This window comes from Octopus bimaculoides, chromosome 22, assembly GCF_046866305.1.
Source record: "Octopus bimaculoides isolate indiv1 chromosome 22, ASM4686630v1, whole genome shotgun sequence".
Lineage (NCBI taxonomy): Eukaryota > Metazoa > Mollusca > Cephalopoda > Octopoda > Octopodidae > Octopus > Octopus bimaculoides.
The window spans coordinates 11,461,632-11,483,195 of NC_142949.1; the positions used below are offsets into that span (position 1 = coordinate 11,461,632).

General features: G+C 37.2%; 1 protein-coding gene and 1 long non-coding RNA gene across 4 annotated transcripts in view; one reads left to right on the forward strand and one right to left on the reverse strand.

Annotated features, from left to right (window-relative positions):
* LOC128250521 (uncharacterized) overlaps nucleotides 1–11,600 on the forward strand; it is a 37,021-nt gene extending 25,421 nt beyond the window's left edge. The window contains exon 2 of the long non-coding RNA XR_016237936.1: nucleotides 9,399–11,600. This is a non-coding gene — a long non-coding RNA (uncharacterized LOC128250521). The remainder of the gene's footprint in view (nucleotides 1–9,398) is intronic.
* Nucleotides 1–21,564, reverse strand: part of LOC106880532 (alpha-1,6-mannosyl-glycoprotein 2-beta-N-acetylglucosaminyltransferase) — a 472,677-nt gene that overhangs the window by 199,307 nt on the left and 251,806 nt on the right. The gene's annotated exons all lie outside the window — the stretch shown is intronic.

Sequence of the window (21,564 nt, forward strand, 5' to 3'; positions counted from 1 at the left end):
TGTAGTTTGTCATGGTTTGTTGCAAAGAAACAAAAGGAAGAAGAAGAAGGGGAGGAGAAAAAGAAAAGGAAGAAAAACGAGAAGATGGGAAGGGGGAAGAGGAGAGGGAGAAGGCAAATAGGAAGGGAAAGAAGAGGATACAAAGGAGGAAGAAGAGGGGAGGAGGGGGTGGGGGAAAAGATGATGGTGACAGTGCTGCTGATGATGAAGGTGATGATGGTGATGATGCTGGCAGTGGTGATGGTGATGATGATGGCGGCGGTGGTGGTGGTGGTGGTGATGATGATGATGATGAGGAGGAGGAGGAGGAGGAGGTTGCTGGAGATTGTGGCACGGGAACTGATGGCGAGTTCCATGCTGTAATATGGAAATGATTTTCTTGAAGCTGTTGGTAAATATGCAAAAATATTGATGAGTGTTCCTTTGTGTTTAGGAAACTGTAGAGAGAGAGAGAGGGGGGGGGGCAGAAGCAGAAGCAGTTCCAGTCAAATTTGATGAGAAGAATGTTTGTTTGTTTGTCTGTTGTTGTTTTTTTTTGCATCAGACAAAGAAGTTGAGATTCCTTTGCAGACCGTTTCTCCACTTGCTGACTTGTGCTGACCACCAGGATGACCACAACCATGACAACAACAATATCGAGTTTCATACACTTTAGCATGTTGATTCCTATCAAAGTGAAACTAGTGATATGTCTATGTTACAAAGTAATAAGTCCACCGTTGAAATCCAATGGCACTGGGGTGGGTGTTGTGGTGTGTGTGTGTGTGTGCATGTGTGTGTTTATGAGTCTGTGTGCGTTTGTGTGTGTGTTTATGTGTTTGTGTGTATGTGTGTGGTGTGTGTGCTTGCATGTGTGTAGTGTGTGTGCATTTGTGCATGTGTGTGTTTGTGTTTATGAGAATGTGTATGTTTGTGTGTGCTTGTGTATGTGTTTGCATGTGTGTGGTGTGTGGTGTGTAGAGTACGAGTTTGTGTATGTGTGTGTGTATTTGTCTGTATGTGTGTGTGTGTGTGTGTGTGTTCAGTGTGTGTTTGTGCCAACCATTTGAAACAAGATATACTATACATAATGCAAAGCCACCATAGCAATCAGATGGTGAGAGGTTTGTGTGCATGTGTGTGTACATGTGGGAAGGTCTCACTGAGTTGAAGACAACAGATACACACACACACACACACACACATATATATATATATATATATGTATGTGTGTGTGTGCGTGAGAAGACCCGGCAAGCCAAGTAAGATCGTTGCCAGTGCCCCTGGACTGGTTCTTGTGCGGGTGGCACATGAGATGCACCATTTTGAGCGTGGCCGTTGCCAGTACCGCCTGACTGGCTCCTGTAGGATTTTCGAGCGAGATCGTTGCCAGTGCCCCTGGACTGGCTTGTGCGGGTGGCACATAAAAGACACCATTTCGAGCGTGGCCGTTTTCGTGCGGGTGACACGTAAAAGCACCCACTACACTCTCTGAGTGGTTGGCGTTAGGAAGGGCATCCAGCTGTAGAAACTCTGCCAAATCAGACTGGAGCCTGGTGTTGCCATCCGGTTTCACCAGTCCTCAGTCAAATCGTCCAACCCATGCTAGCATGGAAAGCGGACGTTAAACGATGATGATGATGATGATATATATATGTGTGTGTATATATAATATATATATATATATATATGTATGTATGTGAGTGTGTATATATATATATATATATATATATATATATTGCAGAGCATAAATTCTTCAGTCCAATCAGATGGCAGGGGGTGGGGGTGTATCTGCATATATCTTTGTGTATGTGTGTGTGTGGGGCTGTTTTTTTGTGTATGCGTGTGTCATGAAGACAAATATATTATATAACATAAAGATATCATATCAATCAGACTTTTGTGTGTGTGTGTGTGTGTGTGTGCATGCGCATGTTTATGTATGTGCTTGTGTGTGTCTGTATGTGTGTGATTTTGCGAGTGTGTGTATCCCTATATGTGTTTCTGTACGATTGAGGCAAAGACAAAAATAAGTTTTATTCCATCATCATTACAATTTAATGTCCACTTTTCCATGCCTGCATGGGTCAGACAGTACTTGTTGAGGCAGATTTTTTTTACAGCTGCATGCCCTCCCTGTCACCAACCTTCACCTGTTTCCAAGCAAGGTAATATTTCCCCATGGTTGGACATGTTTTCATGGAAGATTGGAAATGAAGAACATCGCTTGCATAAGTTTGATGGAATATGATGACATAAATTCTCTACAGCTGGACGCCTTTCCTGTTGCCAACCATCACCTGTTTGCAGGTCAGGTAACATTTCTCCATGGCCGGACATGTTTCCATGGAATATTGGTAATGAAGGTCACTGCTTCTATGATGGTGACATTTGTTTACCACTATCATATGCAGTCAAGGCAATGAGAGTAACACACACACACATACATGTACTGGTGTCATGTAAAGAGCATTGTTGATGATGCCACATAGAAAGTGCTGGTGCCACATAAAATGTACTTGTGCTGGCGCAATGTAAAAAGCATCCAGTACACTCTGTAATACAGAGCTAATATTTTCTTTTCTACTCAAGGCTCGAAATTTTGGGGGAGGGGCCCAGTTGATTACATTGACCCCAGTATGCAACTGGTACTTAATTTATTGACCCCAGAAGGATGAAAGGCAAAGTCGACCTTGGTGTAATTTGAACTCAGAATGTAAAGACACACGAAATACCGCTAAACATTTCACCCAGCATGCTAATGCTTCTGCTAGCTCGCTGCCCTACAGAGCTAATATATTGAAGGAAGAAATTGTTTCTACTAGAGAAATGGACCCTGAGTAGTTTTAAGGATAGGGGGATCTGAGAAGTTTTGAAGTTCACACTTTTCCTATGAATGTAAAAGAGAGGGGATTCCATCCAGGTATCGAAATAGGGGTCACATTGAGAAATCACTGTTGTATTAATGATTGATGCACTGACTGTTACCTTAAATGCCAGTTGGAAGGAAATTCTGATGTCGTTAAGGGACCAATTCTAAATTTATCTCTCCGCCAAAAAATAAAATAAATAAAAATAAAACAAGACCAAAATCGTAATGCCAGCACAATTAGCAATTTTAGCGAAATATTGGAGACACTTATCAGTCTGGTGGACAAAGTCAGAATATAGATTTAAGACAATAAACTCTGGAATTAGTTGAAATAGATTTAGTTCCATCTCATAAACAGACATATTGATAAAGACACCAATATCTATAGAGCTATAGTGTTTAAATGACATTAGACAAAGTCATTATTTAGGAAATGAAATATTAATAAACATATCCCACAGTTAATAACAGATTTAGTTTTACCTCCACAAATGTTCTCTGCCTCCTGATTGTCGTAATCTATAAAGGATAACATTGGAATTTTTCACAGATTAACGAGAATGGGTATTGGCATTGCTTAATTATTTGTTTCGTATGTATTAATGATAAAGTAACGAGAAATATCCAGTGTAGCTGTCACTCACATGCAAGTATGACCAAGTAGTTTGTACCACAATTTGGTGCTTATTGTTTTAAGTCCCCATGAAGTTGTGAGCATAGGTACCTTCCTAATGATCCGACCCTTGGCCCTGCAGTACATAAAATGGAGGGTGAAAGAGTGAGTGAGTGAGTGAGAGAGAGAGAGAGAGAGAGAGAGAGAGAGAGAGAGAGAGAGAGAGCTGCATGAATACTAAGCTGATAGTCATTTACAGTTGAGTATACTGGAGCAATGTGAAACAATAACCTTGTTTAAGGACACAATGTGCCGTCTTGTTCAGGAATTGAACCCACAACTTTGTAATCATAATCCAAACACATCAACCACTAGGTCACATGCTACTAATGATACGCTAAACTCATCTCATCAGTTCTTAACGATAGCATGGCCTCGTTTAAAAATTGTCGTTAGTTTTTCAACACATAGATTAGGCCAGCTTTTGGCAAATATCACAAAAAAAAAAAGTGATAAGACGCTATCTCTTTAAAATGAGAAACTGTTGCAGACCTGAACCAAGGAGGACCAAAACCACCGATGCCATTCAAGCTTTTTGTTCCATTCAACAGTTTTCTCTGTTCAAATCTACTTAGTTACATATTGATATGTCTCTTACCTTTTCTTTTACCTGTTCCCGTCATTAGACTGTGGCCATGCTGGAGCACTGCCTTAAGGGGATTTTTAGTCGAAGAATTCAACTCCAGGACTCATTCTTTGTAAGCCTGGTATTTATTCTATTGGTCTCTTTTGCTGAAATGCTAAGTTACAGGGACATAAATACACCATCAGTTGTCAAGAGATGGTGGTAAGGGGGACAAACACAGACACAAAGACACACATAAATGTACACATATATATACATATATATATATATATATATATATATATATATATATATATATACACACACGCTGGGCTTCTTTCAGTTTCCATCTACCAAAGCCATTCAGTATCATGATATGATATAATCCTTTCTGTGAAAGTGGAAGGCCTGAAACTTGGCAGGAGGGAAATAATGAAAAACCTTCATCAATTTTCAACCCTTATTAGGGACTCATCCGAGGTGTGTACATCACTTGATTAATCCCAGAGAAACAAGGAGCCAATCCATTTATGTACATCAAGCTGAGTAGCTCCAGTAGGTGCTGTTATTACATACCAGTCACTCACAAGGCTTTGGTCAGCCCAAGGATATTATAGTAGAAGAGGCTTGCCGAAGGTGCCACGCAGTGGGACTGAACCTAGAACCATGTGGTTGTGAAACAAGCTTCTTACCACACAGCCGTGCCTGTATATTATGTATATTACCCTATCATGTCTTGATACTGTGTGGACTGAGATCTCTGTTCACAGGCAACTCATATCAAATGAAGTGTAAAAGTGGTGAGCTGGTAGAACGGTCAGCATGCTATGCATGATATTTAGAGGCATATCAGCCATGTTGATGTTCGAGGTTCAAATTCCGTCGAGGTAGGCTTTGCCTCTCATCCCTTTGGGGTCGATGAAATAAGAACCAGTGGTGCACTGCGGTCTATGTTATCAACTTATCCCCTCGCCCAAAATTGCTGGCCTTGTGCCAAAATTTGGAACCAATATTATATAATATCTTGATATAAAATGGTGAGCTGGCAGAATTGTTAGCGTGCTGGGAGAAATACTTAGAGGCATTTCGTCTGTCCTCTGAAATGCCCCCCCCCCCCACTCCCCGAGGCAGTGAAAAGTTCCAAGGGGTTGTTAAAGAAAAGTGGGGTAATAATAGGGTAGCGATTCATGTAAAAACTACAAAATAAAGGGTTCGTTAGGTTAAGTTTTATTTGTGAAATACATTTGCTTTGAATTTGCTTCAGAAAGAGGTCCATGTTTGTGATGGCAGAGGGGGGGGGGGCGGCGCTCGGAATGTGGCCTGGGTGTCAAGGGGTTGGCAGACTGAAAACGTTTGGGAACTACTGGATTAGTGGCATTTTGTCCCTCCTTTGAAACTATTATTATTATTAATATTATTATTATTATTATTGGCTGCAAGCTGGCAGAATCATTAGCATGCCGAGCAAAATGCTTAGCATTATTTCATCTGTCTTGATGTTCTGAGTTCAAACTTAGCCGAGGTCAACTTTGCCATTCATTCTTTGTGGGTTAACGAAATACGTACCAATCATGCACTGGAGTCAAGATAATCGACTAATCCCCACCTGCCAAATTTCAGGTCTTGTGCTTATAACATAAAGGGTAAGATCATATGATTACCGAGTGGGGCTGGTTTCCCTGCTGCCAGGCAACTAATAAGGAACAGTTTGAAACACTAAAAGGTGGATAGGACATGACTGCATGTCAGCTACGAGGGTTCATATATATTTATATAAGAGAGACTATAAACTCAGTGGTGTAAGACTAGTGAAATGCCATGGAGAAAGATTCTTCAATTAGATTTGGTTTGAAAAGAGAAAAGGATGATTCTGATAATAAATTATGTGATCTTCTGTTGATGACATATGAGTGTCCAGATTTTTCTGAAGGACTTGCACAAATGATCTATTTATAGTGGTCAAATGTTTGTGCCACACATTAGGTCACTCCCTGCATCAAATCAACATAGCTTGTAAAGGTGCATTCATATACATAGGAGAGTATTGTAGTTCGTTTGAAGTATTGTGTATTGTTTGTAAAGAATAAAAAGTTTTGAATGGTACAACAATGCACTATAATATAAACAATGGGCTATATACCTAACCCACTGTTTGTATTATAGTGCAATGTCGTACCATTCAAAACTTTTTATTCTTTACAAACAATACATATATACATATATATCTATACGTATATACATACATATATATATATATATATATATATATATATATATATATATATATATATATATATATATATATATATATATATATATATATATATATATATATATATATATATATATATATATATATATATATATATGTATCAGTGGCTGTGTGGTAAGTAGTTTGCTTACCAACCACATGGTTCTGGGTTCAGTCCCACTGCGTGGCACCTTGGGCAAATGTCTTCTACTATAGCCTCGGGCCGACTAAAGCCTTGTGAGTGGATTTGGTAGACAGAAACTGAAAGAAGCCCGTCGTATATATGTATATATATGCATGTGTGTGTATATGTTTGTGTGTGTATATGTTTGTGTGTCTGTATTTGTCCCCCCAACTTCGCTTGACAACCGATGCTGGTGAGTTTACGTCTCCGTAACTTAGCAGTTCGGCAAAAGGTGGCTGATAGAATAAGTACTAGGCTTCAAAGAATAAGTCCTGGGGTCAATTTGCTCGACTAAAGGTGGTGCCCCAGCATGGCCGCAGTCAAATGACTGAAACAAGTAAGTAAAAGAGTACATATACACACATATATATCTATATATACACACACACACACACAATATATATATATATATATATATATATATATATATATATATATATACATATATGTATATATATGTATATATATATATATATATATATATATATATATATATATATGTATATATATATATATATAGAGAGAGAGAGAGAGAGAGATAGATAGATATAGATATGCAGGGCAGGGAATCGTCAATTAGTAATAAAATTAATAATTAACAATTTTGCCGGGTAGCTCAGTATGAAAAAACCTTTTCGGTAAAAAACATTTATAATCATAAATATATAGGGATTGACAGTAGTCAGTATGTTGGAGAAGCAGGTTACTGTCAATCCCTATATATTTATGATTATATATATAGATATAGATATATACACACACATGCATACATGTATATATACACAGTTTTCAGGTTTTGCTGAATGACGTACACAAACGATCTGTTTGCGGTGGTCAAGTACACATGCTGTACTCACTCCCCCCCCTCTATCAAATCGACATTGCCTGAACAGGTACACAGTGTACCACATATCAGGTGTTGAAGTGATCCCAGATTAACATGAGATGAAATGTTTTGTTCAAGAACACAATACACCAGCCGGTTCAGGACTTGAAACCACAATCTCACAATTGCGAGTGCAACACCCTAACCACTAGGCTACATGCCCTCACACTTGATAATGAATAGTAATAACAGATTAACAAAACTATTGAAGATTTCCTTGTTCATTATGTAATTTTCTCCAATATTAATTGTATCAATATTGTTGTATATCGATATCAATCAATTAATAATGGTTTAATTAGAGATATTCTGTGGAAACTGAAGTAATTAGATTGTGACAGAGTAATGGTGTCTACCTAGAACTCAATACTTTTACCTTGCTTTGTTCCACAGAAACAGATTCACACAAGAAGCCGTTATTAATGGCAAAGGTCAATGACATAAAAATAAAAAAATGGAACACTTTGATATGTAATGATGCATAATACCATATCAAAATACAAGTGGATATAATGGCGACTGTATCGTTTTAAAGTCGCACCACAGCTCCATTGTGACACACATGCATGTATACATGTGTGTTTGTAAATAGATAAATATGAGATGACAAATTATGATCAGGTGATCATACTAAAAGGTATTAGGTGTACATTACTATACAAAATTACCAAATTCTATAACTCTTATATATAAAGGATGTGATGGGTAAATTGCCACCATTTTATAATTTTAATTTCGCACTTGTGCATTGTTTGTTTTTGATTTTGTCCACTACACAGTATAGTAGGGTCAGTTGAGTACCATCTGTGAGTAAAACAGCACCATGATATAATTCATTCTGCCAGAAATTTGGAAACATACTATACTGCTTGGCATTCACACTGGAAGCTCCAATACGAACATTTCAGAGTGTCTGGGTGTCAATTTGAGGACAGTGCAGAGGATTCAGAAAGAGTCAGATGAGTCTAATGGTGATTCCAGCAGCTTGGAATACTCACTCTGATCATTCTGAGAAGAGAAGAACTGAATTTGTTGGTAAGATCCTGGCCACGATTGACAACAATCCCTCCAAGTCAATCAGGTCCATCGCCGTGGAATGGGACTGAGTTTCTTATCAGGCAGGTGGTGCATGAAGACATTTGGTATTCCTCATACAAGATGAGAAAGGGTCAATCTTTTTCTCAAGCCATCAAAGACAAGAGGAAAGACTATGTTACCAAGCATTTAAATAAACTCAAGCAACCCCTGTAGCCAAACATGCTTTTGTTTTTCTCAGATGAGAAAAATTTCTGCCAGGGTCAGATGGTGAACACACAGAACAACCGTTGGCTTGCTGTGTCCCCAAAACATGTACCGAGAGTGATAAAAATCAATCATCCAGTCAACATCATGGTGTTTGGAGTGATCACTAGTGATGGCAACATTATGGCTCCATTTATCTTCCCACTCAACACAGAGGCCTACATCAAGTGCCTGGAGGAGGTAGTGCTACCCTAGGTCAAGAGGGTGGCCGCTGGAAGACCCTATGTCTGGCAACAGGCCTCTGCACCATGCCACACAAGCAGGAGAACCCAGTTATGGCTGTCAGACAATTTCTGTGACCACATCACCCCTAACATCTTGCCACCTAACTCCCTAGACTGCAGCCCCCTTTATTATATGTGGGGTGCAGTTGAGCAAGAGACCAACAAAATTCCTTGTAACACCAAAGATGAACTGATGGCAAAGATTATGGCAGCATTTACCAATTTAAACAAGAAGACTGTCCAGAAGAGTTTACAGGAGATTCTGAAGTCGTCTGGAGGCTGCGGTTAAAGCCAATGGTGATTTTATAGAATAAATTTACTCTTTAGTATTTCAAGTTATTTTTATGTAATTTTGGTAAATATATCTGTTAAAATGAGATGTCATTGTTATTATCATTTTTGCATAATTTAGATCACTTTTTATTCAGCACCTCCTCATGTGTATTCTTTTATTCATTTCAGCCATGCAGCTGTGCTCATGCTGGAGCACTACCATGGTGGAGGCCATGCAAAGTTCAGTGGAATCACAGAAAATATGAGAATTGGTTTGAGGTTGGGTAGGCACACAGATGGGGGAGGGGACACACACAACTACTGCTCTGTTACTTCCTTAATTTCTTTTGCCATTATCTGGAATTCTTTAAAATTTACACACACACACACACATGCATAAAATACATTTTCTATAGCTTAAATTCCATCATGATAGACAGAAAAAACAGAATCCATTCGACACTTTGATAATAATTAATGAATGATGAATAAAGAATCAAGTTGGCATTGGAAAATCTTGTATGAATTAAATATTATGTTACAGCCTGGAAGGATACACATTTCATGACAGTCTTTTAGGGTAATTGCCAGTGTTGGTTTGTAGCACTTTGGGATAGTGCTGTAACGTTTCCGAATAGTAAGTACCTTGGAGAAGAAATCGTAGTTGCCAAATGTGACATATTCTAACTTTCAGATATATTTTATAAACTAAATTTGCTGAACAAACAGCTACAAGGTAGAAATACAAATCTTTTAATTTCCAAAGAAGCTCTTGGTGGTTTCCTTCAAAAAGCTTAATCTGTCCAAGATTAGCATTAGGCCCTTCCTACTCTTCAAGAGGAAATGCAAGAAGATGATATTTTTAGTACAAATTGAGCACTTGTGTACTAAAGAAACTGCACAATGATATGGAAATCAGGGTCAAAGACCTCTTAGAAACAAACATTCCAAGTTGGGTGGCAGACCCATTTGTGACAAATACAGCTGATGTTGATATCAGACTATAAGAAAGCCTTATTGATCTGCAGAATAATCAAATTGCTCAGACTGAATTTAATCATGAATTTAATAACTTATGGAGAAGTAACGAAATTGTTGTGGAATTCCCGTTGCCTTGGCAGGAAGTAACATTATATGTCATTGCTTTCTGTCTGTACTTCTTAGCTTGTCGTGACAGGTTTTAACCGAGTGTCTTTCCTGCAATTCAAAAGCTTGCTATCACCTAGAAATTTTATGTAGAGATGATTTGCGTTTGTCTCTAACAACCATTGTACTGAAAACCTGTGAAACTACATCAGCCACAATGATCTCACCTAAATAAATACAGTAAAAAGGTAATATGATATATTTTGCAAAAGGATTTTACTTTTTATGCTAAAAAAGTGATAATTTTTTAGGATAAAAAAGATATAAAGGTAAAGATCCTTCCCAAGTCATATAGGGCCAGTTTACCAGTTTCTATGGCGTATATATACCACACCTGGATGGGACGTTGGTCCACTGCAGGTTTACTCACTTTTGCCCACTGAGTCAACTGGAGCAACATGAAATGAAGTGTTTTGCTCAAGAATACAACACACTGCCTGGTGCAGGAATCGAAACCACAATCTTATGATCATGAGTCCAACACTCTAACCACTCAGCCATGTGGTTTTAGGAGTTATTGAAATTCTCAAAGAAGTTTTTTTGTTATGTGTGTTTTATCTTTTACGTGTTTCAGTCATTAGACTGTGGCCATGCTGGGGCACCACCTTGAAGAATTTTTAGTCAAATGAATTAACCCAGGGTTTATTATTATTATTTTTTTTTAGAAATCTGGTACATATTCCATTGGTCTCTTTTGCAAAACTGCTAAGTTATGATGCCATAAACACACTGACACTAGTTGTCAATTGGTGGTTGGGGGTAAACAGACACAAAGCCACACACACACAACAGGCTTCTTCCAGTTTCCATCTACCAGATCCATTCACATGGCTTCAGTTGGCTTGAAGCTATAGCAGAAGACACTTGCTCAAGGTGCCATGCAGTAGGACTGAACCCTGAACCATATGGTTAAGAAACAAACTTCTTACTACACAGGCAAAATAAAAATACAAAAAAAAAAAACCTAATGTACGTTTATAAACAGTTGTTTTACTGAACCTACAAAATATTTTGGCTTTTGTGAAACAGAATAATTGCAAATAAATATACAATTAACAGACACTAATATTTTAATGGAGTTCATTACCTTAATGGGAGAAAAACCTTTGAAAAGAATTGAGGTTTTTTTATGTTTATTTATCATTATAAATTTTTGTTCAAAAATTGTTTTCATTTGATATTATGAAATTTTAAATATTTATAGAAATAAATTTCATGATAATAAAACTAATTTCAAGCAATTAATATTTAAAATTTTGTTATTATTTGATAGTTCTTTTCAAATTTTATATTTTCATTAAAGGTTTTGAATTTTTCAAAAGTGACCCACCTGTTTCAACTATTGTGTTTTTTTTCCCTTTTATCATAAACCTGAAATAGTTCTATCGCTAACAATGTCTAGGGAGAACCTACAGCAAAACAAAAATTACCGAGGTCATGAGCTAAAAAATATCAGGGACCACTTTTTTTAGTTGATGCTACTGTATTTCTACACACACACACAGAGTATATCTTAAACCCTTTAGCACTTAAACTGATCATATCTGGCCTAAATATTTCACCTGTTTTATGTTCAAACCAGCCAGATCTGGCCTCTTCGACCTACCCTAAAATGTCATTCTAAAAATAAACAATGATATTTACTGGCAGTGCCCCAGCATGGCAACAGCCTCAGGGCTGAAACATATAAAAGAATAAAAAAAAATTTCGTCTAAATCTCAAAGCTATGAGATAATCCATGATTAAATCAAGGTAATATCAATAAAAATGACATTACACTTGACAAAGTAATCTGAATGCTAAGGGTTAAACCAGTCATATCTGGGCCAAATATTCTACTCATTTCATGTAATCTGAAATGAGTAACATGAACGCTAAAGGGTTGAGGATTAAAATATGTAACAAAAAAATAAAAGTGAAGCAAAAGGAAATTGCACAATTCAAAGTCACTAAAAAGACATGAGAAAATATATGCAGGCCAGGCTATGAAGACAGGCTGTGATATGAAGATAACTGAATGTGATAACATTACCAAACAAGTAAAAAGGTCTAGAGACTAACAAACTCATTGAGTGCTTGATTATTTTAGATAAGCTCATACAATGCAATGTCATTCATTGTAATCTAAGTTACGATAAAATTTAGAACATGAATTGGGTGCATGCACACGTGTTACTGTCTTCTTGCCTTGACATCACATGATAGTTGTTGTAAATGAGGATCTCGTCATGGAAACAGTGTCTTCCATTTCCAGTATTCAGTGAAAACATGTCTGGCCATGGGGAAATATTCTGCTGCTTGGAAACAAGTGAGGGTTAGTAACAAGAAAGGCATCCAACTGTAGAAAAATCTGCCTGAACAAATTCTATCCAAGCCATGCAAACATAGAAAAAGAAGACATTAAAATGATGATGATGATGAAATTACAAATCTCAAAGTTCATAAATTAACGTTCAAAACACAATTTTGAAATCTAAAATTTCAACAATCAAACTAGGGACCTGAAAACATTATTTCTCAAATCCCAGATTACAAAACCCCAAATCTCAAACCTGAAAATCAAATTTCAAATCTCCCTTCATCCATCCATTTTCTCCGTTCAGTATTCCTTAAAGAGTCACTGGAGTATAATCCTCAGGCACCCCCCTCCATAAGCTCTTATCAGAAGCAACTATTTTCTTTATTTAAGCACTCAGGCTTTTACACAGAGAGGACAGCACAAGAACAGACAGAACATCACAGTGGGGACAAAAAACACAAAATGAATGAAAATGAGAAAGAAGTTATGTAATAATGGAAATCAAATGGCTGCATGAGTCCCCACTCTCATGCAGTACCATTTGAACGTTCTTAAGCACAGTTTATTATCTTTTCTTTTTTCCTTTGTTTTTTCCATTATCATCGTTTTTTTTTTTTTTTGAGAAACAATTTTACTTTTATTTAATATCTCATAAATGGCTCCAGTTCTCTTAATTCCACCACTGGCAGCAGTTTGTCAAATTCCACCACAACTCCCAGTGGATCAATGTCCTTTCCACACATTTCCTTTAACCTGTTATATCTATCTTTATCAATTACAATAGCCTTCACATTTTTCGAGTAAATGTCCGTAGGCAACTTAACCCTTATAATAGATTCAAACTTCGTCGTCTTTCTTTCAGTTGTTGTGTTCTTAGTATATCAGAAGCAACTGTCATTACAACTTTCTTTCCCAGTCACTAACAGCTATTACACTACTGGGCACAATCTAAGGTTCTGAGGCAAGCATCCTTTGTCCTCCCATCCAATGTCTCCCAGAACAAGTTGCAGGCTTATTGCTAACTGTACAAGCATTGGATGGAGACTAAAATCTATTCTTCAAATGGACCCCTCTACATGAGATCTGGATGTGTTCCTTGTTAACTCATGCAATGGACAATGCAGTATAACTTGTCTGAAAATTCAAACCTCAACATTTACACAGAGGGGACAGAATGGAAGGACAGACATATTTCAGGGTGAAGACCCCTTCTTCAGGACATTCGGAAAAGCAGTGGCTTCCTCGCACTCACACCCACACACACACACTTCTGAACAACAAACTTTTTGAAATTACCTTTATGACATGCTAACCCTAACCCTTGACTAAGTGGCACCACATCTTGCTTTCTACATGACTAGAGCTACACTATAAACAGTAACCTGTTAATGATTGTTACTTAGAGCAACAATGTCACACTAACTGTGCCACAAATAAGTGCCCTCTGTTACCTGACTGACAAGTTTTACAACAATATAACGAGTTCTTAACAATGTAAAGCGAAGCATATCAGCAATGGTGGATTTCTTTTACAGTATATGTACATATACAATTGCATGAATGGGTGGGTGGATGGATGGGCAGATAAATAAAATATAACAGTTGCATATTGGCAAGAGTCTATCTAAACACACGTCACACACACACACACATATATAAATACACACACATGTATTGAAAGAAAGTAGTTGTATGAAGCCAGAACAAAGTGACAAGGTACAAAGTAAACTACAAAAGGAAACAAAAACAAAAAGGATATTGCAGTTTTACCTTGCATTTCTATTTTTCAGGGTGAAGACCCCTTCTTCAGGACATTCGGAAAAGCAGTGCCTTCCTCATGCACACACACACACACACACACACACTCACACTTCTGAACAACAAACTTTTTCCAGCCACTACTTTTCTGAATGTCCTGAAGAAGTTTTCACCCTGAAATATAGAAATACAACTTTGTTCTGTTCACTTTGTACGTTTGCGCATTGTGTTGGCCTTACACAATTACGTTCTTTAAAGTTATACCTCACAATGCTTCAACAAAACTACCTCATATATATATATATATATATATATATATATATATATATATATATATATATATATGTATATATATATATATAGGTCATATAGGTTATGAGCGAAAGTGGTGTCAATTAGACCCATATTATACACAGTCTTGGTTCTTTATTTCATTACGAAATCCTTATATTGCATATATATGTGTGTGTGTGCATGTATATACATACACACACACACACACGCACACACACACACACACACACACATATATATATATATATATATATATATATATAAGAGAATGCAATTTATGGGGCCACCATGGAGCAAACATCATTACACAATTGAAAAAAAAATACAATCATATCATCATCATCATCATCATCATCGTTTAACGTCCGCTTTCCATGCTAGCATAGGTTGGACGATTTGACTGAGGACTGGTGAAACCGGATGGCAACACCAGGCTCCAGTCTGATTTGGCAGAGTTTCTACAGCTGGATGCCCTTCCTAACGCCAACCACTCAGAGAGTGTAGTGGGTGCTTTTACGTGTCACCCGCACGAAAACGGCCACGCTCGAAATGGTGTCTTTTATGTGCCACCCGCACAAGCCAGTCCAGGGGCACTGGCAACGATCTCGCTCGAAAATCCTACAGGAGCCAGTCAGGCGGTACTGGCAACGGCCACGCTCAAAATGGTGCATCTCATGTGCCACCCGCACAAGAACCAGTCCAGGGGCACTGGCAACGATCTTACTTGGCTTGCCGGGTCTTCTCACGCACAGCCCATTTCCAAAGGTCTCGGTCCGTAGTCATCGCCTCGGTGAGGCCCAATGTACGAAGGTCTTGCCTCACCACCTCAGCCCAGGTCTTCCTGGGCCTACCTCTTCCACGGGTTCCCTCAACTGTTAGGGTGTGGCACTTTTTCACGCAGCTATCCTCCTCCATTCTCACCACATGTCCATACCAGCGCAATCATCTCTCTTGCACGCCACAACTGATGCTTCTAATGTTCAGCTTTTCTCTCAAGATACTTACACTCTGACGGGTATTCACATTGACATTACACATCCAACGGAGCATACTGGCTTCATTCCTTGCGAGCTTACGTATGTCCTCAGCAGTTACAGCCCATGTTTCACTGCCATGTAGCATGGTTGTTCGTACGCATGCGTCATACAGTCTGCCTTTTACTCTGAGTGAGAGTCCCTTTGTCGCCAGCAGGGGTAAGAGCTCTCTAAACTTTGCCCAGGCTATTCTTATTCTAGCAGCTACACTTTCAGCGCACCCACCCCCACTACTAACTTGGTCGCCCAGATAGCGGAAGCTATCGACTACCTCTAGTTTTTCTATGTATATATATATATATATATATATATACACACATACATACATACATACATACATACATATACAGTAATCCCTCGACTATTGCAGGTGTTACGTTCCAAAATCCCTGCAATAGGTGGAAATGCACAAAGTAGAAACAGTACTGTATATTTTTTATCATTATTTTTATAATTTATTCTTTTTTCTTTTATATGTTTCAGTCATTTGACTGCGGCCGTGCTGGAGCGCCGCCTTTAGTCGAACAAATTGACTCCAGGACTTATTCTTTGCAAGCCTAGTACTTATTATGTCGGTCTCCTTTGCTAAACCACTAAGATATGGGGATGTGAACACACCAACATCGGTTGTCAAACGCTGGTGGATTGACAAACACAGACACACACATATATATATATATATATATATATATATATATATATATATATATATATACGACAGGCTTCTTTCAGTTTCCATCTACCAAATCCACTCACAAGGTTTTGGGGTTATAGTAGAAGACACTTGCCCAAGGTGCCATGCAGTGTGACTGAACTCGGAACCATGTCATTGGTAATCAAGCCACTTACCACAGCCACTCTTGCATCTATGTATATATTTATTTTATTATAAATGCAAAACAACACCATGGAGGAATTGACAAAAGCTTAAGTAATAAACCATGATAAGTGAACTCCAATATGGCGAGAGATTACTGTATATATATATATATATATATATATATATATATATATATATATATATATATATAAGTCAGTAAATAGTGGGGTTGTGTTAACCGCACGTGGAGAGTTCATAACTCCAACTAAAAACACTTGTCTCCCCTTACACACACTTCCTGTTTTGACACCACATTTCCTGCTTAACACAAACTTTTAACCCTTTTTTAAACCTAACAAAACTCTCAACCCTCATGCATCCTTATTTTTCCTACCAATTTATACATGAACTACTATTGAACTACAAAAGCTCAAAGACAATATAATGTATGGGTATATTTATATTTTTATATATTATTGTTTTATATATTATTTTCTTCATTTTGTACTTCTTTGTAAAAAGACATTTTCATTCTCCTTCTTCTTGATAATTTGCTTCCTCGCAATGAAAACCGGTTAGAAAAAATCTTTATTAAATTATGCTTCCAGTTCAGCATTCTGGCTTTTATTCATTTTCCTATATATATATATATATATATATATATATATATATATACACATACATATAGTTGAAAAAGGGTTAAGAATCCATAGAAATTAAAAATTATGGTTAGAACAATAACATTTTAGAGGACATTTAGTATTTTAGTTTCAGTGAGTGATTTAAAATGTAACCAGTTTCGATGTATCCATCTGATCAAATATCAAAACAAATTTTTTTTTTCTCTTTGATTTCCTCCCAATTTTTTCTTAGTATACCCCATCAGCACCCTCTTCTCCCTTCATCAATGTATTTCCTGTGTTTATCCCTTTAGCATATGTTACCCTTTCAACACCTGGCACCCAGTTATTCTCCATAAAGTGATTGACATTAAGAAGAGCATCCATCTGTAGAAACCGAGCCAAAGGTGACTCTGGAGGTCGACTCAGCCCTGCAACTTGATGGTTTGTTGCCAACCTGTCCAACACATACCAGCGTGGAAAGCAGACGTTAAATGACGATGATGATAACACCAGCTACAAGATGTATATTAGTAATGATATATTTATGCACCGTGTATATTATGTCTTTACTGAAACTGGTTCAACTGAATTTCATTATTCTCATATGTAGTACTCAATACAAAATACATTTTTTCTATTTAATAGTTTGCATCAAACACACACACACACACACACAGCATCATCATCATCATTTAAAGTCGGTTTTCCATGCTGGCATGGGTTGGACAGTTTGACAGAAGCTAGCAAAGCCAAGAACCACATCAGGTTCCGTTATTTGTTTTCATGTGGTTTCTACAATTGGATGCCTTTCCTAATACCAGCCACTTTACAGAGTGCACTGGGTGCTTTTTATGAGGTGCCAGTACCACTGATATATATATATATATATATATATATATACAAATAAATTTAGATTCAAGGTGAATATGGTATTTAAGTTTAGGCACCAGAATTAAGTATGGTATTATCCATACAATTCCAAAATAAGGCGATTAAAATCAAAATAAGCAACAAGGATATCCAAGGTTAATGCAGTACGATCGCTTCATGCAGCTCCATTCAATTAAGCAATGTGAAAATTACATCAAATGTAAAATGCAGAGTAATCCTCAGCTGCACAAAGATATAGCAATTTACTGAAATTACATTCAAACAGAAGGACATATTTTTATAACTACATTTAAACTCTCCAAGTAGAAAGGAAGAATACAAAAAATGTAGTTATAAAAATATGTCCTTCTGTTTAAATGTAATTTCATTAAATTTCTATATCTTTGTGCAGCTGAAGATTGCTCTGCATTTTATATTTGATGTAATGTTCACATGGCTTAAATAAATGGAGTCACATGAAACGATCATACTGCATTAACTTTGGATATCCTTGTTGCTTATTTTGACTATCTATATATATATATATATAGATATATATATATATGCATATATACATACCTACGTATATATGTATATATACATGCATATATGAGTACAGGACATCAAAAAACGTGTCAGGTGTTAAAGTGATAGCAGAGTAACGTGAGATGAAGGGTTTTGCTCAAGAACACAACATACCACCCGGTCTCGGAATTGAAACCATGATCTGGTGATTGTGAGTGCAACACCCCAACCACTTGGCCATATGTCTGTCCTCTCAACAGGAGTGGCTGTGTAGTAAGAAGCTTGATTCCCAACCACATGGTTGTAGGTTCAGTCCCACTGCGTGGTACCTTGGGCAAGTGTCTTCTCTGTTAGTCTCAGGCTGACCAAAGCCTTGTGAGTGGATTTGGTAGATGGAAACTGAAAGAAGCCTTTTTTAGAAATAATACATTTCTAAATCTCTCAGCGAGATTTATGCAGTAGTGATACAATGAAGTAGTTGTATGCTGTCAACTTAATGTGACAGTCCCCTGAAGGGAATAATACTACTGTTGGTTAGACCTAGGAAGCTGCACCGCTTCCTGTCGGCCTTGACACATTTTCTGTGTCCTTATGTTTGTGTGCGTGTGTCTGTGTTTGTCTCCCCTCCATCGCTTGACAACTGATGTTGGTGTGTTTACGTCCCTGTAACTGTGCAGTTAGGCAAAACAAACTGACAGAATGAGTACTAGGTTTAGAAAAGAATAAGTCCTGGGGTTGATTTGTTCGACTAAAGGCAGTGCTCCAGCATGGCTGCAGTCAAAGTGACTGAAGCAAATAAAAGATTACAAATATATCTATATATATATTTGTGTGTGTGTGTGTGTGTGTATATACACATACACCTATAAAAATAATGTATATATGTAATAATAAAAGGTAATTGTATATTAGGTGTAGTGTAAATGCTTACAGTACAGATATGTTCTGCTAGTTTAATAGTTCTATGCAAGAACACAAAACAAAAAATCTAAGAACAACAGCCAAAGTTTCTGCAGGTTTTCTTAGAACAACAATAGCTTCAGCAAAATTTAGACCTGGCACTAAGAATGCAGCACTTACGTGATATTAGCAGAAGAGGAAAGCACCGAAGACGTGATATTCCAAAGAGTTGATCTTCAATGTAAACAGCTGCAAGTTGCAGAGAGGAGAATGAACCACATGAACAGGTAAATAAAGCGAAGGAAGAAGTCAGCAGTAAAAATCAGAAAGGTTAGGAGAGCAAGAGAGAGAGAGAGAGAAAGGTGCAAGGTAGAAGGTTTAGACAATAATAGAAGCAATCTACTTGAAGCTGGAATAAGCAATCTGAACATATGAAAATGTGATAATTACTCTGAAGCTAAAAGAGAGAAAAAACAAAACCAAAATGTTCTTTTATCAATAGAACTACAAAACTACAAAGGTAATGAATGATTTTTGTGTAATGAAATTTATAGCAATATTAGATCTGCTACCATGTGGAAAGTCGGACGAAGAATATTATTTTGTGAAAGAATTTATATGAAGATTTAACTTTTGTGTTCATTTTTGTTTGTGGTTATTTGTTTTGCTTTTGTTGTTAAAGATGCAAGGTAGATGTTAGTGCAAGGTAAGCATAATTACATAATTACTTCTTCCATCTGTGAAGGTGAGAGAAAACGGGGGTGGGGGGGGGGGAAACCAAAACAAGATTCCTTGAAAATTTGGAAAGATTACCAAAGAGAGGAATAACAAGAAAAGCCATGTCTATCCTAAATACATAACCATCTGGAATATCGGTAAAGATGGAATTTAGAGGTAATAACTTTCTAGTTTCAGGAAGGGCATCCAGCTGTAGAAACTAGAGTTGACAGTGGAGCATATAAACTTCTTGAACTCATCGGATCCTATCCAACTGTCCAAACCACAACAGCATGGGAAAATGGACATCAAATGATGATGATGATGGAAAACTGGTGTATATTGACCTTTGGCTTTGGTTACATGCTCTCGCTTGATGTAGCTGAGATCATCCCAGCTTAATTGTCCCAGAGATGCTATCATGCATTGAGCTGACCAGGTCAACCAGTGCTCTCCATCAGTGGTGATGCCATACCAGGTCCTCTGCACCCTCCAAGGTGACATTGAGCCTCTGGAGATCTTTGCCAATCACGTCCAGCCATCTGGTGCAGGGGCCTGATTTCTACAAATTTAATTTTTGTCCTAATTTTACCAATTTTGAAACTAATTCCACTGCTATCACAAGCAAACATGAGAATCTCTGTGCTCTGACTTAACAACCATTAAAACAAACCAACCATCTTCAAAAACAAAAATTAAAAAATGAGGATATGTGGCTATGTGGTAAGTAGCTTGCTTACCAACCACATTGTTCCGGGTTCAGTTCCACTGCATGGCAATTTGAGCAAGTGTCTTCTACAATAGCCTCAGGAAGACCAAAGCCTTGTGAGTGGATTTGGTAGACAGAAACTGAAAGAAGCCTGTCAAATATATATATATATATATATATATATATATATATATATATATATATATATAAGTCAGTAAATGGTGGAGTTTTGTTAACCACATGTGGAGAAATAATAGGAAAATAAAAAATAATACTAATAATAAGGCAGAATGCTAAACTGAAAGCATATTTTAATATAGATGTGCATAAGGAGGATTAAAAAGGATTTTTAACCAGCTTTCCTTGTATGGCAACTTTTCAAGAAGAGGGGAAATGAAAATGTTTTTTTACAAAAATAAAAAAAATATATAAAAAAAATAAATATACCTTTACATTATATTGTCTTTGACTTTTTAAAGTTCAATGGTAATCCATGTAGATAATTGTTAGATAGATTGGGATGCATGGAATTAAGAATCGTGTTATGTTTCAAAAAGGTTGAGAGCTTATGTGTTAAACAGGAAGTGTGGATTTACTTCTTGTTTCTCTAAGAACAGACATAAACTTCCTGTAGACAAAGAGTCCAGAACTACAACTAAA